The following is a 17,689-nucleotide window of genomic DNA, read 5'->3' as shown; positions in this document are numbered from 1 at the left end:
AATATGTGGTTTATTTTTTCTATTTTTTTTCATTAGAGTTTTGTGTGTTTGTGTGTGTGTGTGTGGGGGGGGGGGGGGGATTCTCATTCATAATAATGGGAACTCCAACTTATGGAGTTCCTATTATGAATGAGAACATACTTTACCTTGATTGGCTGCCCAGAGACATGTGACTGCAGCTCCAGCCCCGCGCACGTCCTGATGTGCACGCGCTGTGACGCGAAGTCAGTGGAGGCCTCAGAACCGGGAACTCGTGTGGGCACAGCAGGTTCAGGTAAGTGCGCATCTTTTTAAAGTTTTTTACCCGATCGCCCGCAGGAAGCAGTCGACCAGGATTTCTGGGATATTGCCTACTGAAGCATTAAACCCAGTAACACACGGTGTGTTATATAATATATACTGGACTGTTAATCCCAGTAACAGTGTGTTATATAATATATACTGGAGTGTTAATCCCAGTAACACACAGTGTGTTTATATAATATATACTGGAGTATTAATCCCAGTAACACACAGTGTGTTATATAATATATACTGGAGTGTTAATCCCAGTAACACAGTGTGTTATATAATATATAATGGAGTGTTAATCCCAGTAACACAGTGTGTTATATAATATATACTGGAGTATTAATCCCAGTAACACAGTGTGTTATATAATATATACTGGAGTGTTAATCCCAGTAATAGTGTGTTAGATAATATATACTGGAGTGTTAATCCCAGTAACACAGTGTGTTATATAATATATACTGGAGTGTTAATCCCAGTAACACACGGTGTGTTTATATAATATATACTGGAGTATTAATCCCAGTAACACATGGCGTGTTATATCATATATACTGGAGCATTTTTCCCAGTAACACACTGTATTGTATAATATATACTGGAGCATTTTTCCCAGTAACACACGTTGTGTTTATATAATATATACTGGAATGTTAATCCCAGTACCACACTGTGTTATATAATATATAATGTAACATTATATCCAGTAACACACGGTGTGTTATATAATATTTACAGGAGTATTATTCCCAATAACACGCTGTGTGTTTATATACCTGTATATATAATTGAAGCATTATATCCAGTAACATACATTATGAAAAATTTAAAAACCCATCACAAAAATGCTTAAAATCACGCTGGCCATTCTGGGAAACAGCAGCCAATATTCAAGCAGCTGGTATCGACCCACTATCGGGATGGACAGAATCGCGGGATGCACGCCCACTGAGATCTGTGGTGGGGGGCACCTTATTTCCCCACTTGGCATCTCAGGAGGCCAGCGAATAGAGAGCCAAACTAGACATCCCATAATAAGCTTTTCCCATCACACCAAACAATAACAACACATGATGTGCTTATATAAAATATAGAGGAGCATTGTCTTGGCTTGGAGTTTTCTGTTGGAGACAACCTCTGTGAAGTCTTTTGGGATTTTTTTCTCTACATTGAAGGTGTGATATAAACACAAGTTGCTGTTACCATTTCCCTCAATGTTCGCTGGGTGCAAATTCACCAGATGTACAAGGATTTGGACTTTTGTGTTCAGCGACCACATACCAATACTATCGGAGACCTCACAAACCCGTGGCTTGACTCCGAAGAGACAGTGTCATCTATCCAAAGATCAGTGCCATCGTTGCTATTGTCTTTGCTAAATGTATAGCAACAGAAATAATGCACTAGCCAGTCAAGAAACAGAATGTAGAATTCCCGAGACATCGGGCATGTATCTCGCTGTATGCCCTGTCCTGGGGTTGACAGAAATCTGATCACCCCCATGATAGGTTTACCCCCTCCCCCCCACTGGAGCCTACGGATCACAGTTTGTAACCCTACAGGCGTCCTTGGCAGAGCCAGCTAGTTTTTTCCCCATTTATTCACGTGATGTGGGCATCGCCGGCATTTATTGTCCATCCTGAATTGCCCTTCTTGAACTGTTGCAGTCCGTGTGGTGAAGGTGCTCCCACAGTGCTGTTAGGGAAGGTGTTCCAGTAATATTACCTCGCGACGATGAACAAATAGCGATATATTTCCAAGTCAGGATAGTGAGAGACTTGGGGTGGTGGTGTTCCCATGTGCTTGCTGCCCTTGTCCGTCTAGGTCATAGAGGTTGCGGGCTTGGGAGGTGCTGCCGAAGAAGCCTTGGCAAGTTGTTGCAATGGATCTTGTAGATAATACACACTGCAGCCACGGTGCACCGGTGGTGGAGGGAGTGAATGTTTAAGGGGGTGGATGAGGTGTAAATCAAGCGGCTGTTTTGTCCTGGATGGTGTCGAGCCTCTTGAGTGTTGTTGGATCTGCACTCATCCAGGCAAGTGGAGAGTATTCCATCACACTCCTGATTTGTGCCTTGTAGATGGTGGAAAGACTTTGGGGAGTCAGGAGGTGAGACACTCGCCACTGAATACCCAGCTTCTGACCTGCTCTTGTGGCTGTAATGTATTTGCTTTATGGTTTCTTTGCTTAAGAATTCACAGCAACACATCGCTATTGAGAACTAGTTGGTTTACTAGCAAAGTTTTAACAATCACACTACACATTACCAGTTCATCCACCAGGCTCACGCCCACCTACCTCAGCGTGGGTCCTCTGAACCCAACTGGCTGGGGTTTTATTGAGTCTTGTGAACATCACATGACTGGCTAAGCCACACCCAACTGTAACAGCTTCACCAACCTGGGAGCATCCTCACAGGTGCATACATTACAGTGGCCACAGTATTTATGTGGCCGGTACAGTTAAGTTTCTGGTCAAAATGTTGGAAAACGTACCCTGGGGCTTCACAGAGGTGTATTCAGCAACAGGAAAGAATACCAAACCATTGAAGGAGATATTAGAAGGGGGTTCGCCAAAGATTTGTTCAAAGATGTAAACTTTATGCAGAATCTTAAAGGAGAAGTCCGTTGAGGGAGACGGCAGAAGCATGAAAGAGGCTGTACATGTGATTCGGGAAGAAAACGAAGCCTTTGTTTCTCGAGCGATGCCTGGGGTCAATGAGAAACTGTTTGCGATCAGAGAGCGGGGCAGCACAGTGGAGGTGCTGAGAGAGCGTGTGAACCGCTGAAGGGGGTAAAGCAGCTTCCTTTCTAAAACTGGGAGAATTTGAGTAATTATGAGTAAAATAAAACTCACAAACAAGCTTGTCAACAGGAACAGAGAATCTTGCTCCATTATATATTCAGCCAGTGTGAAATTCAAACCAGGAATCAAGCACATTAGCTGTACCACTGTGTGTTCACACACCAAGGGTCTGCTCGCTGATGCACAATCATTTGCACTTGGCTCATGGGACAGGGGATTTTGAATGAGCCTAGTCTAGTACTGGGTATATAGTCAGACCAGAATCTCTCTCTCAGTACAGGTGATGTAGCGTGCAGCATATTGCCTTGTTTCCCTGAGATCAGAGTTCAAATCCAGTGTACGCGGCTTAAAGAACTTGCATTTACATAGCACCTATCACGACCTCAGGATGTCCCATAGTGTTTTACAGCCAATGAAATACCTTCTAAGTGTAGTCACTGTTGTAATGTGGGAAATGCGGCAGCCAATTTGCGCACAGCAAGCTCCCACAAACAGCAATGAGATAATGACCAGATAATCTGTTTTAGTGATGTTGGCTGAGGAATAAATATCGGCCAGGACACTGGGGGAATTCTCCTGCTCTTCTTCGAACAGTGCCATGGATCATTTACGGCCACCCGAGAGAGCAGGCAGGACCTCGGTTTAAAGTCTTATCCAAAAGACGGCACCTCCAACAGTGCAGAGGTTTATATACAGAATAACAGATACTTGGGAGTGAGTTACAGGATGGAATCTCATCAAGGGTTTTTGAGAGTTTTATAGAGAATAACGCCCCTTTGCATAATATGAGCTTCATATAACATGTCCTTCATGTAAAATGCATCCGATTCTGTGTAACAATCCCAATCTATAACATTTTCTGCTTAAGTCCCGTTCATAGCCCATCAGCAACGTAGGAACCATGCCAAACTCCCTCCTCATTTCAAATGAGGTTTTGGTGCAGTGATCTGTTACTGTCTCATTTCTTATTTAAAGCAGGGTTATGCAAGGTTGCATTGTTGCAACAAGTTAATAAATACACTAAAAAAAAAAATCACTCTCTGTGCAAAACACCTTTCGTATAACACACTCGCATTGCAATATACACCCTCTGTACAAAATACCCTCTGCATAACCCAGCCTCACTGTAACATTCATTGCTAAAACATTGCATATAGTTCCTTCTCTATTAAAGGGAAACTATATAAAATATCCTCAAGTACAACACACCCTAACTAAATCACACTGTCTGTCTCATTCCCAAAGGCAGTTATGTGGAGGGTATCTAGTGTGACATATTGCCCAAAGTTGGGGACACAGACATTTTCTATAGCACTTACAATCAAAGAAACAAAAAAAGACTTGCATTTCTATAGCACCTTTCACGACCACATGACATCCCAAAGCTCTTCGCAGCCAATGAAGTACTTTTGGAGTGCGCTCACTTTTGTAATGTAGGAAACGCGGCAGCCAATTTGCGCACAGCAAGCTCCCACACACAGCAGTGTGTTATTGACCAGATCATGTTTTAGTGATGATGATTGGGGGATAAATATTGGCCCCAGGACACACGGGAGAACTCCTTTGCACGTCTTTGCAATAGTGCCATAGGATCTTTTACGTCCACCCGAGAGGGCAGATGGGACCTTGGTTTAACATCTCCTTCGAAAAACAGATCATCCTGGAGACCCAATCTTACGACATTTGCACCCGATTGCTCTACGCCCATAGAATGGTACAGCACAGAAAGAGGCCATTTGGTCCATTGTGCCTGTGCCGACAGTTTGAAAGAGCTATTCCCATTTGTCCCACTCACCCTTCCCCACAGTCCTGCAAAGTTTTCCTTTTTAAGTGCTTAGCGAATTCTGATTTGAAAGTTACTATTGAATCTGCTTCCATCACAATTTCAGGCAGCGCGTTCCCGATCACAACTCGCTGTGAAAATAAAAATTCTCATCTCCTCTCTGTTTCTTTTGACAATTACGTTAAATCTGTCCCCTCTGGTTACTGACCTGTCTTGCCTGTGGAAACAGTTCCTCCCTATCTGCTCTATCCAAACCTTTCTCCTTGCCGCCCTGTCTGTGGGGCAGTGATATGGAACATCAGCCACGGTTTGTGCTGAGACGGGCTTTGAGCAATTGCTGCCAGTGGCACTGAATGTGAAACTGCTGATCCTAACTTCCCAAAATTGAGATTCTCTCTCGCTCGCAAACAAAATGCAAATTCTGAAACTGAAAACAAATCCGTCAGTTTTTCCTTACCTTCAGGAAAGCTACACGTACCCCCACTGACTGAGACGGTGCGGAGTAAAGGAGGCACTGATTCTGGGTCGATAGCTTGAACCAGTCGGGGTGTCTTGGAGTAGAGATGCTTTATCCATTCCCACTTAACCAGCCTCCCTTTGCCATTCCCTTGCTACTGTGGTCAGTGAATTATCTATCAGCTTTCGCAAACTATTGCCATCAGCACTGTTCAGTGGTTGTGTGCAGCATCTCTCCAACCACTTCCTTTGTCTAGTTCGATGTCCGAGTTGCCTCAAAATACTTCAGTACTCAGAACATGAGTTCACTTTTTTTAAACAAACCAAGAGTAGCAAGAAATGCAGCCTCTCCAAAACCAAACCAAAAATTCAGAATGATTGACCAGTAGCAGCGGAACTTCTGCCGAATGCCCGTTTCACACCTGTCCGATTATACTCTCGATAGGAACAGGACAAGACCATCCAGGCCCTCACGCCTGTTCCCCCATTCTATTAGATCATGGCTGATCTGTACCTCAACTGCATTTACCCGCCTTTGTCCCATATCCCGCGATATGCTTACCCAATATAAATCTAACGATCTCAGTCTTGAGGATTTCAACTGCCCCCAGCATCCACGACGTTTTGGGCGAGAGAGTTCCAGATTCCCACTGCCCTTTGTGTGAAGTGCTTCCTGATTTCACTCCTGAACGGTATTGGTTTGCATTTCTATAGCGCCTTTCACAACTTCAGGTAGTCCCAAAGCGCTTTACAGCCAATGAAGTACTTTTTGAAGTGTAGTCACTGTTGTAAGGAAACGCAGCAGCCAACTTGCGCACAGCAAGCTCCCACAAACAGCAATGAGATAGTCAGTTTTTAGTGATAGAAACATAGAAACATAGAAAATAGGTGCAGGAGTAGGCCATTCGGCCCTTCTAGCCTGCACCGCCATTCAATGAGTTCATGGCTGAACATGCAACTTCAGTACCCCATTCCTGCTTTCTCACCATACCCCTTGATTCCCCTAGTAGTAAGGACTTCATCTAACTCCTTTTTGAATATATTTAGTGAATTGGCCTCAACAACTTTCTGTGGTAGAGAATTCCACAGGTTCACCACTCTCGGTGAAGAAATTCCTCCTCATCTCGGTCCTAAATGGCTTCCCCCTTATCCTTAGACCGTGTCCCCTGGTTCTGGACTTCCCCAACATTGGGAACATTCTTCCTGCATCTAACCTGTCTAACCCCGTCAGAATTTTAAACGTTTCTATGAGGTCCCCTCTCACTCTTCTGAACTCCAGTGAATACAAGCCCAGTTGATTCAGTCTTTCTTGATAGGTCAGTCCCGCCATCCCGGGAATCAGTCTGGTGAACCTTCGCTGCACTCCCTCAATAGCAAGAATGTCCTTCCTCAGGTTAGGAGACCAAAACTGTACACAATACTCCAGGTGTGGCCTCACCAAGGCCCTGTACAATTGTAGCAACACCTCCCTGCCCTTGTACTCAAATCCCCTCGCTATGAAGGCCAACATGCCATTTGCTTTCTTAACCGCCTGTTGTACCTGCATGCCAACCTTCAATGACTGATGTACCATGACACCCAGGTCTCTTTGCACCTGCCCTTTTCCTAATCTGTCACCATTCAGATAATAGTCTGTCTCTCTGTTTTTACCACCAAAGTGGATAACCTCACATTTATCCACATTATACTTCATCTGCCATGCATTTGCCCACTCACGTAACCTATCCAAGTCGCTCTGCAGCCTCATAGAATCCTCCTTGCAGCTCACATTGCCACCCAACTTAGTGTCATCCGCAAATTTGGAGATACTACATTTAATCCCCTCGTCTAAATCATTAATGTACAGTGTAAACAGCTGGGGCCCCAGCACAGAACCTTGCGGTACCCCACTAGTCACTGCCTGCCATTCTGAAAAGTCCCCATTTACTCCTACTCTTTGCTTCCTGTCTGACAACCAGTTCTCAATCCATGTCAGCACACTACCCCCAATCCCATGTGCTTTAACTTTGCACATTAATCTCTTGTGTGGGACCTTGTCGAAAGCCTTCTGAAAGTCCAAATATACCACATCAACTGGTTCTCCCTTGTCCACTCTACTGGAAACATCCTCAAAAAATTCCAGAAGATTTGTCAAGCATGATTTCCCTTTCACAAATCCATGCTGACTTGGACCTATCATATTACCTCTTTCCAAATGCACTGCGATGACATCCTTAATAATTGATTCCATCATTTTACCCACTACCGATGTCAGGCTGACCGGTCTGTAATTCCCTGTTTTCTCTCTCCCTCCTTTTTTAAAAAGTGGGGTTACATTGGCTACCCTCCACTCCATAGGAACTGATCCAGAGTCAATGGAATGTTGGAAAATGACTGTCAATGCATCTGCTATTTCCAAGGCCACCTCCTTAAGTACTCTGGGATGCAGTCCATCAGGCCCTGGGGATTAATCGGTCTTCAATCCCATCAATTTCCCCAACACAATTTCCCGACTAATAAGGATTTCCCTCAGTTCCTCCTCCTTACTAGACCCTCCGACCCCTTTTATATCCGGAAAGTTGTTTGTGTCCTCCTCAGTGAATACCGAACCAAAGTACTTGTTCAATTGGTCCGCCATTTCTTTGTTCCCCGTTATGACTTCCCCTGATTCTGACTGCAGGGGACCTACGTTTGTCTTTACTAACCTTTTTCTCTTTACATATCTATAGAAACTTTTGCAATCCGTCTTAATGTTCCCTGCAAGCTTCTTCTCGTACTCCATTTTCCCTGTCCTAATCAAACCCTTTGTCCTCCTCTGCTGAGTTCTAAATTTCTCCCAGTCCCCGGGTTCTCTGCTATTTCTGGCCAATTTGTATGCCACTTCCTTGGCTTTAATGCTATCCCTGATTTCCCTTGATAGCCACGGTTGAGCCACCTTCCCTTTTTTATTTTTACGACAGACAGGAATGTACAATTGTTGTAGTTCATCCATGCGGTCTCTAAATGTCTGCCATTGCCCATCCACAGTCAACCCCTTAAGTATCATTCGCCAATCTATCCGAGCCAATTCACGCCTCATACCTTCAAAGTTACCCTTCTTTAAGTTCTGGACCATGGTCTCTGAATTAACTGTTTCATTCTCCATCCTAATGCAGAATTCCACCATATTATGGTCACTCTTCCCCAAGGGGCCTCGCACAACGAGATTGCTAATTAATCCTCTCTCATTACACAACACCCAGTCTAAGATGGCCTCCCCCCTAGTTGGTTCCTCGACATATTGGTCTAAAAAACCATCCCTTATGCACTCCAGGAAATCCTCCTCTACCGTATTGCTTCCAGTTTGGTTAACCCAATCTATGTGCATATTAAAGTCACCCATTATAACTGCTGCACCTTTATTGCACGCACCCCTAATTTCCTGTTTGATGCCCTCCCCAACATCACTACTACTGTTTGGAGGTCTGTACACAACTCCCACTAACGTTTTTTGTCCTTTGGTATTCTGCAGCTCTTGGAGGGGATAGAGGTGGGCCAGCTCTATTATCGCCTGTTTCCTCAGGATGGAGGAAGAGGAGCAGCAGCAGTCTCAGTTTGTCGGCACTCTTGCCTTTTGATCAGGTGGTGGTGGGTTCAGGATCCAACCAAGACTTGAGCCGTCAAGCCAAACGCAGCACCGAGGGGGTGCAGCATTTCCGGAGGTGCTGCTCTTTAGACGGGATGTTAAACCCAAGCCTCGTCTTCTGGTTGGTTCTGGTAAAGATCCCACGGCACTACCAGATGAAAATCAGGAAGTTCTCTCGGTTTCCCTGGGCCCCAACATTCCTCCTTCAACTAACACTGCCAAACAAATCTGGGGGCGAAATTGCCCCGCGCCCCGTTTGGAGGTGGTAACCTTCCGGGGGCCGGAACCTTTATCGCCCGGCCCGTAAGTTCGGCCCCCGGCGCAGAATTCATTTTGTCCGCCCTTCAACGGAGGCGGAGCGCTATCGGAGGCGCTCCATGTCCGTGGAGGGGCGCTCCCGGGGCGGGAGGCCCGAGTCCAGCACCGCATTCAGCAGCCGGCAACGTCAGCAATATGCAGATGCTCGGCGCAGCGCTGACTTGGCAGAACGCCCCTCCCCTTCAATTAAAGGGGAGGGGCCACTGCGCATTCTGCAATCCCTTTGGTGGCCGCCACTGGGCCACCAGGGAGGCCCTTGACTGGGCCGACAGCCCGGCACCTATAACGGAGCACTGGGCTGCAGGACGGCGGGACGCTCGAGGCGAGGACCCCCATTGTCAGACCGACAGAAAAATATGGCAGCCCACGACGCAAACGGCCTCCCCTTTAGAGGGTGCATCGGCAGGGATACGTCATCGACTGGTGCCCTCCTCGGTGCCCACAGTGCGATTTCCCCCGCGGGGCGCAATGGGGTTGGGTGTAGGGCAGTGAGGACTCAGCGCGCACGGTGATGAAATCATTGCTGTGCACGGGCCAGCTCGAAGCACGTGCCGACGACACACCGACCCCCCCCCCACCCCAAACCTTTGGGACAATTCCCCCAGAGGGGCTATCGACCCCTTCCCCCAGACAATAACCTCATTGCACCCCATTAGTGTCCCCTGGAGGCGTTAATGGGGCTATAAAAAAAAAAGGGCAATTTCGCCTCCCTACATTTTTTATAATTAACGGGCCATTCGCCTGGCTCCTATTTGTGGGATCTTGCTGTGCTTGCCTATATACCAACAGCCATTGCAGGTCAAAGTAATTAGTTGTAAGCAAAGTGTTCTTGAGATGTTTCTGAGATGCAATAAGGTGCGCATATTAACACAAACCTTCCTTAATGTTTTTGAAACTGGCCTTATGTCAAATTTGTCGTGTTGATTGAATTTTAAAAACCTGTAATACTGTAATGAATGTTCAGTTGCGGGGAGAGAGTGTGCAGCTACACACTAATCCAATCATTACCTAACTGGAGCTGGGCATTACAGCCGTTTGCATTGCGGTTGAGTGATTCAAGGTCAGTCACACCAAACCGAAGGACATTGACTGAAATTAATGAAAGGTAAATTTAAAACAGATGGATATTGGAGTAAAAAATGTCTTCACTCCAAGACTGATAAAATGAAACAGGAGGAGGCCATCACAGCTGATCTGCATCTGAACTTCATCTACTAGCCTTGGTTCCCTTACCCGACAAAAATCTATCAATCTCACTTCTGAAATGTTCTATTGACCCCCGGCCTCAACAGCTTTTTGGGGGGAGCTTGCCACTGCTCTGTGTGAAGAAGTGGTTCCTGACATAGACATAGAAACATAGAAAATAGGTGCAGGAGTAGGCCATTCAGCCCTTCTAGCCTGCACCACCATTCAATGAGTTCATGGCTGAACAACCACTGAACGGCCTGGCTCTAATTTTAAGGTTATGCCCGCTTGTTCTAGACTCACCCACCAGAGGAAATAGTATCTCTTTATCTACCTTATAAAATTCTCTAATCATCTTAAACACCTCAATGAGATCACCCCTTAATCTTCTATTCTCAAGGGAATGCAAGTCTAGACTGTGCAACCAAGTTGGAAATTATGAAAAAGTTTATAATTTACCCCCCTTTTAGCCCTGGAAATTATGGAAAAATCTATCAGGCAAAGAAGTAGAGTTAAAGACACGGGGGTCGTTTAAGGTTCAGGTGGATCTCAGGCTGCACAAGTTGGATAGGCTGAGTGGCCTTCCCTGGGCCTTAGGGTTATCAACCCTCCAGGATTGCCCTGGAGTTTCCAGGAATTAAGAGGGCGAAATTGCCCTGCGCCCCGATTGGGGGTGGTAACCTTCTGGGGGTGGGACATCCTGCACTCTGCACTACTAGGCCACCAGGGTAGCATGCGACCAGGCCTGCAGCCTGGCACCTAAGACGGAGCGCCAGGCTGCACGATAGCAGCCCAGACCATGCTAGGGCCACCATCATTGAGCCGACCCGAGAATCGGCAGACAAAAAAAAGATGGCTGCCCGGGGAGTTGGTGCCTTCTCCTTTAAGGAGCGACCAGAGAGTGGATGTCTGCCAGCCTCGTGGCCCACAGGGCAATTTACTCCGCGGGGCATTAAATGGGTCGGTGCGGGGTCGCCATTCGTGGCGATGACGTCATCGCTAGTTGCGCGGTGACCTGGGGAGCTAACTGCGGGGCAGTTGCTCTGCAAACTCCCGGGAAATGATAGCGCTCCCCCCTGATACGAAAATCGTCGTGCACCTCCAGAGGTGCTAACGGGGCTATAAAATGGGACAATTTCACCCCCTAAAGATTAATCTCCAGGACATTGTTACAAGCAACACCCAGGAGAAAAACATTCATGAGAATTAGGTGTATTTTTCTTCTTTTAGTTTAAAAAAAAAAGGCTGTTTAACCGGGTGGGGCAGTTAGAGACTGGAGATCGTGTGATGAAACCTCCAATAATATGTCCAACCACAGTAGGCGACAATAGTTGGTCCTTGATTTTTCTTATAATCTAATAAAACTAGACTGGGGTTGAAATCAAATTCATTCAGGTACCTTAAAGGATTGCACAGATAAGAGACTTTGTTTAGGAGCTGCTAGGAGTGGATGAGTTTCCTGATCCCGATCCCAGCGTGTGGAGAATTGGTGATGCCTCTCATGGTCACATAACAGTAATAAGCCTTTTGGTGAGGTGCTGGAGGACATCTGAGTGGGTGGCATGGGGCATGGAATTGTAAGGAATTAACGCGAAAGGAACGCAAGAGGCCAAGATCAGATCAGCCATGATCTTATTGAATGGCGGAGCAGGCTTGAGGGGCCAGATGGCTGACTCCTGCTCCTATTTCTTATGTTTTTATGAGTGGAACCTTGGCTGTTCTTGCCCTCCCTAGTCCAGTGGCTCGGAGACTGGCTGCAGCAACCTTACCCTCGCCTTGTTTGAGATTAATGCAAAGAGGGAATTGGAAGGTGTAATGTATGCCCCTGTGAATATGTTCACAGGTTTGTTGAGCGGGAGTGGCTTAGCCAGTCACGTGATGTTCACAAGACTCAATAAAACCCCAGCCAGTTGGGTTTGGAGATCCACGATGAGACAGGTAGTTGTGAGCCTGGTGGATGAACTGGTAAATGTGTAGTGTGATTGTTAATCCTTTTGCTAATAAACCAACTAGTTCTTAATAGCAATGTGTTGCTATGAATTTTTAAAGAACTCATGAAACAAATACATTACAGAAGGGAAGAAAATGAGGGGGAAATCAGGGCAGAATGGCATAGAATGAGAGGACGTGGTCAGTGCTCATCTGAGGGGACAGGGTTTTGATAGAATAAGGAGAAACTGTTTCATGTGGCAGGAGGGTCGGTAACCAGAGGACACAGATTTCAGGTAATTGACAAAAGAACTAGAAGTGAGATGAGAATTTATTGTTTATTTACACAGTGCGTTATGATTTGGAACGCGCTGCCTGAAAGGGCAGTGGAAGCAGATTCAATAGTAACTTTCAAACCGGGAATTGGATCAATACTTGATGTAGCAAAGATTTCAGGGCTATGGAGAAAGAGCAGGGGGGAGTGGGACCAATTGGATCGCTCTTTCAAAGAGCCGGCACAGGCATGATGGGCCGAATGGCCTCCTTCTGTGCTGTATCATTCCATGAGTCTAGGAAACAGCAACTTCCCAATGGGGGCGGTTGGAGAATTGGAGGGGAAATCAGTGTCAGGTTGCTCGTGTGTGCCTCCTAATGATCACCAAGAGAGGTACTGGTAGGAGCCGAGGGAGGGTCCCAGTCGGTGAACCAGAGAAAATGGTGGGCCGGGGGGGGGGGGGGGGGGGATTGTAAGCTCACAAAAAGAACTATTATTCACAAATCAGATCTTATTAAATATTTAAACACGTAACATTAACTACTATAGAGTTACAATCTGAGACTTTGTTTTATGGCAGGACCTCAGCTATCTCCGCTACGATTGTCTGGTAGAATTTTCATGGGATTTGGGCTAGCTTGTAATTGAGTGGTTTTAATTGATCTTTCATGGATTCTGGATTCTTAAGTTAGATGAAAGCAGTCTTCAGATCTCAACCTCCCCAAATACCAACCACAGCCTCTCCCCGGCACAGTTTTGTGACAGTCACTGAGCAGGACAGCTTGACATCTTACTGAAAGGATGAGGCAGAACTCCACTCAGTACGTTACTGCACTGGCAGCCGAGATTCTGGGCTCAAGTGGTGCTTGGAGCCCCCAACCTTCTTACTTAGACATGGGAGTGCTACCAACTGAGCCAAGCTGGTACAGCAAGCCCTAGAGAGTAAGTAGCTGTCAGCTGAATACACCATGCCAGGTACATATAGATAAAATGCAAAATGTCGATAACCATTCAGCTCTGACACTTGCTTCAAGTCAGGACACCAGTAGATGTTGGGCTGTGGGCCGGGGAGAGCATCAGGAGTTGGGCTGTGGGCCGAGGAGAGCATCAGGAGTTGGGCTGTGGGCCGGGGAGAGCATCAGGAGTTTCTCCCCTTTCCACTGCTGCCGTGATGCTTGGCTACTTTCTTAGATATAAACCAATGTCAAATCGTCTAACATTATGTATAAAAATATTGGAGATGGGAATAAAGGCTATTTGACCAAGTGGGGCGAGGTGGCAGGTCATGTGATGAAACCTCCAGGAATACGTTCACCCAGAGTGGCAATGGGTGTGGGCCATGGCTGTATCAGCCCAACTGTGAGGGAGTAAGTAGAGGGGAGCCTTCAATATAAACTAAGTCCCTTCATCCACTGGCGTGGAGAGCATGGAGTTCCTTTGCTATGGCACATAATCCAGGTTCCGCTTTCAGAATGCTTCCCTAAATAATCGTTCCAATAAACAATTCCGTTGAATTCAGGAAATCATAGAAGTGTATAGCACAGGAGGCCGCCATTCGGCCCATCGTGCCTCTGCAAACATCATTAAAACCACCTGACGGAGACAACCAGCAGGGAATGTATGGGTGGGAGAGAGTAAAAAAAATGGGAGGCAGGCAGGTACCGCAAAGAAGTTGATGCTCAGAGTGGCATAGACGGAAGCTGGGGACCGAGGGAGTGGGGGGTGGTGAGAGCCTCAAAATGAAATAAAAATAAGAGTAAGACGGTACAAACTGCAGTTTGATTTCTGCTCACACTAAGCTTTTGTGTCTTGGTAAAAATTGCTTTCACTGCAGCTGAAATTAGTTGCAACCGAGGATGGGAAAACCCCACCAAGCTTTTTAAACTAAGGTACCTCCACCGCCCAAACTCCACAAGACCTGGGACGGGACACGACAAGAGAGTGACACTGCGCAGAGCGATCTGAAGGGCAAGCAGCTGCAGAGGGTGGTCTTTTACTGACTTATACTTACAGGTCTGGTGGGCCACACACGCTTCCCGATCCTCCTGGTGGACGTCGTTTGTCAGGACAAAAGGCAATCAGTCGCGTTTTGCGGCGTGCTCGCTCTCCTAAACCTGGCACAGTCGGAGCAGATTACAGCAGGAGGTATCTTCATCGAAAGGAGTGACTGAATGGAAGGAGCGCGGAGTGGGAGAGGTTAACTCCCCAGTCCATCTGTGTGCCCTTCTAATATGGGATATGATGTTATTTGCCTAAAATAGAAAGGGAGAGAGATAATACAATGCTCAAGCGCGAGATCTCCTGCGTGGAGTCCCTCGGGCATATCAGGAGACTCCAGCATAGCCTTGAGTGAGTTGGCACTGAGTTCGATAACTGGAGCTTTGTCTTTTGGCAGCTATCCGAGAAGACTCTTTACTCAACATAATGCAATAGGCTCTAAAGGACTGTTAGAGACATTAATGGGCTCACTTGCTCATAGATATGGGCAATTAGCATCCCACAAGATGTTTATGGCTTTTCTTCTGTTTACTGAGTAACTGTCAGCGATCTCAGTGCAGACTCTTGGTGATGTATTAAGGCACAAGTAAACTCTGATCATGAAATAAATGGAGTTAAAACATTGGGGTCTTTAAATTACATACTATGAATATCCGTGGCAAATGCTTAACATATTCAGGTGACATCCCTTTGCCTGTTGTTTTAAGGACCCTGTTGTTTTAAGGATTCACACAGCTAATAAACATCATTCAGCAATATGCACAGCATAAATAAATCATCATCGGCAGACCCTCGAAATCGAGGAAGACTTGCTTTCACTCGAAAAGTGAGCTCTCAGGTGGCTAAACAGTCCAATACGTAAATTACAGTCTCTGTCACAGGTGGGACAGTTGTTGAAGGAAAGGGTGGTTTGCTGCACGCTCCTTCCGTTGCCTGCGCTTGGCTTCCGCATGCTCTCGGTGATGAGACTCGAGGTGTTCAGCGCCCTCCTTGGATGCACGTCCTCCACTTAGAGCGGTCTTTGGCCAGGGACTCCCAGATGTCGGTGGGGATGTTGCATTTTATCGAGGCGGCTTTGAGGGCGTCCTTGAAACGTTTCCTCTGCCCACCTTGGGCCCGCCTGCCGTGTAGGACTTCTGAGTAGAGCGCTTGCTTTGGGAGTCTTGTGTCAGGCATGTGAACAATGTGGCCCGCCCAGCAGAGCTGGTCGAGTGCGCTCAGTGCTTCGATGCTGGGGATGTTGGCCTGGTCGAGGACGTTAACGTTGGTGCGTCTGTCCTCCCAGGGGATTTGCAGGATCTTGCGGAGACATCGTTGGTGGTATTTCTCCGGTGATTTGTGGTGTCTGCTGTATATAGTCCACGTCTCAGCCACACAGGAGGGCGGGTATCACTACAGCCCTGTAAGACCATGAGCTTGGTGTCAGATTTGAGGTCCTGATCTTCGAACACTTTTCCTCAGGCGGCCAAAGGCTGGTGGAGGACCTTTGTCTTATGGATGTTTAGTATAAGGCTCATGCTTTCATATGCCCCAGTGAAGATGTTGACTATGACTTGGGAGTTCAGTCTCTGAATGTGCGCAGACACATGCGTCGTCTGTGTACTGTAGCTCGACGACAGAGGATGGGACGGTCTTGGATCTGGCCTGGAGGCGATGAAGGTTGAACTTCCCACTGGTCTGTAGTTTAGTTCCACTCCAGCGGGGAGCTTGTTGAGTGTGAGGTGAAGCATTGCAGCGAGGAAGATTGAGAAGAGGGTTGGCACGATGATGCAGCCCTGTTTGACCTCTGTCCGGACGTGGATTGGGTCGGTAATGGATCCATTGGTCAGGATCACGGCCTGCATGTTGTCGTGGAACAGGCGGAAGATAGTGATGAACTTTTAGGGGCAGCCGAAATGGAGGAGGATGCTCCATAGCCCCTCACGGTTGACAGTGTCAAAGGCCTTTGTAAGGTCAAAGGCGGCCATATACAAGGATTGTTGCTGGTCCCTGCATTTTTCTTGCAGCTGTCGTGCTGTAAAAATCATGTCCTTTGTACCCCGAAGAGGATGAAATCTGCACTGTGACTCCGGGAGGAGCTCCTCAGCCACAGGGAGAAGACATTTGAGGAGAATTCTAGCGATGACTTTCCCAGTGGTTGATAATAGGGAGATCCCTCTGTAGTTGCTGCAGTCAGACTTGCCCCCTTTTTTAAAGATGGTCACGATTACTGCATCTCTGAGATCTTCCGGCATGCTCTCCTCCTTCCAGATGAGAGGGGTGAGGTCATGTATTCATGCCAATAGTGCCTCTTCACCATACTTTCGTGCCTCAGCGGCGATTCCATCCGCTCCCGCTGCCTTGTTGTTCTTAAGCTGGTGGATGGTCTTTTCTACCTTGTGCAGGGCTGGGGTTTTGTTAAGATGGGGGCGGGTAGCATGCTGCGGGATGGAGTCGAGAACACTCAAGTCAAAGGCAGAGTCTCGATTAAGGAAATCTTCGAAGTGCTCCTTCCAGCGGGTCCGAACAGCCTCAGTATCTTTGATGAATGTCTCCCCGTTCTTGGCCAGCAGTGGGGTGGAGCCTTGGGCGTTTGGGCCATAAGTGGCCTCGACTGCGGGTGAAGAATCCTCGCACATCATGGCTGTCAGCCAGCTACTGAATCTTCTGTGCTTTCTCCACCCACCATCTATTCTTTAGGTCGCGGGTTTTTTGTTGGACCTCGGTCTTAAGCCGTCTGTAATGCTGTTTTGCTGCTCGCGAGTTGGATTGCTGTTTTAGGCTCAGAAATGCCCTGCGCTTGCGATTTATTGCGATCTCCTGGTCATGCTCATCAAACCAGTCCTGGTGTTTCCTGGTTGAGCGACTGAGCGTTTCTTCGCAGGCATTAGTTATGGAGGCCTGGAGGGCAGACCAAGCGCTGTGGGCATTCTGCATCTCAGGGTCACCAAGGGACGCCGGTTAGCAGTGAGGCACTGGGTCTTTGAGTGCCCCGGCATTAACCTTTTTGCGACATCGCTGCTGCTGCCATCGCCGCTTTGGGGCTATGTTGATGTTGATAATGGAG

General features: G+C 47.1%; 1 protein-coding gene across 1 annotated transcript in view; it reads right to left on the bottom strand.

Annotated features, from left to right (window-relative positions):
- The window catches only part of LOC139226947 (transient receptor potential cation channel subfamily V member 1-like), a 73,130-nt gene extending 58,397 nt beyond the window's left edge, over window positions 1-14,733 (bottom strand). Inside the window, exon 1 of the mRNA XM_070858042.1 lies at window positions 14,657-14,733. The gene's annotated coding sequence lies outside the window, so the exon portion shown is untranslated. The remainder of the gene's footprint in view (window positions 1-14,656) is intronic.
- Window positions 14,734-17,689: the final 2,956 nt, after the last annotated feature.

This window comes from Pristiophorus japonicus, chromosome 16 (genome assembly GCF_044704955.1).
Source record: "Pristiophorus japonicus isolate sPriJap1 chromosome 16, sPriJap1.hap1, whole genome shotgun sequence".
Classification (NCBI taxonomy): domain Eukaryota; kingdom Metazoa; phylum Chordata; class Chondrichthyes; family Pristiophoridae; genus Pristiophorus; species Pristiophorus japonicus.
The sequence above is the reverse complement of the archived record's forward strand: the minus strand, read 5'-3'. Positions and strand labels throughout refer to the sequence as shown.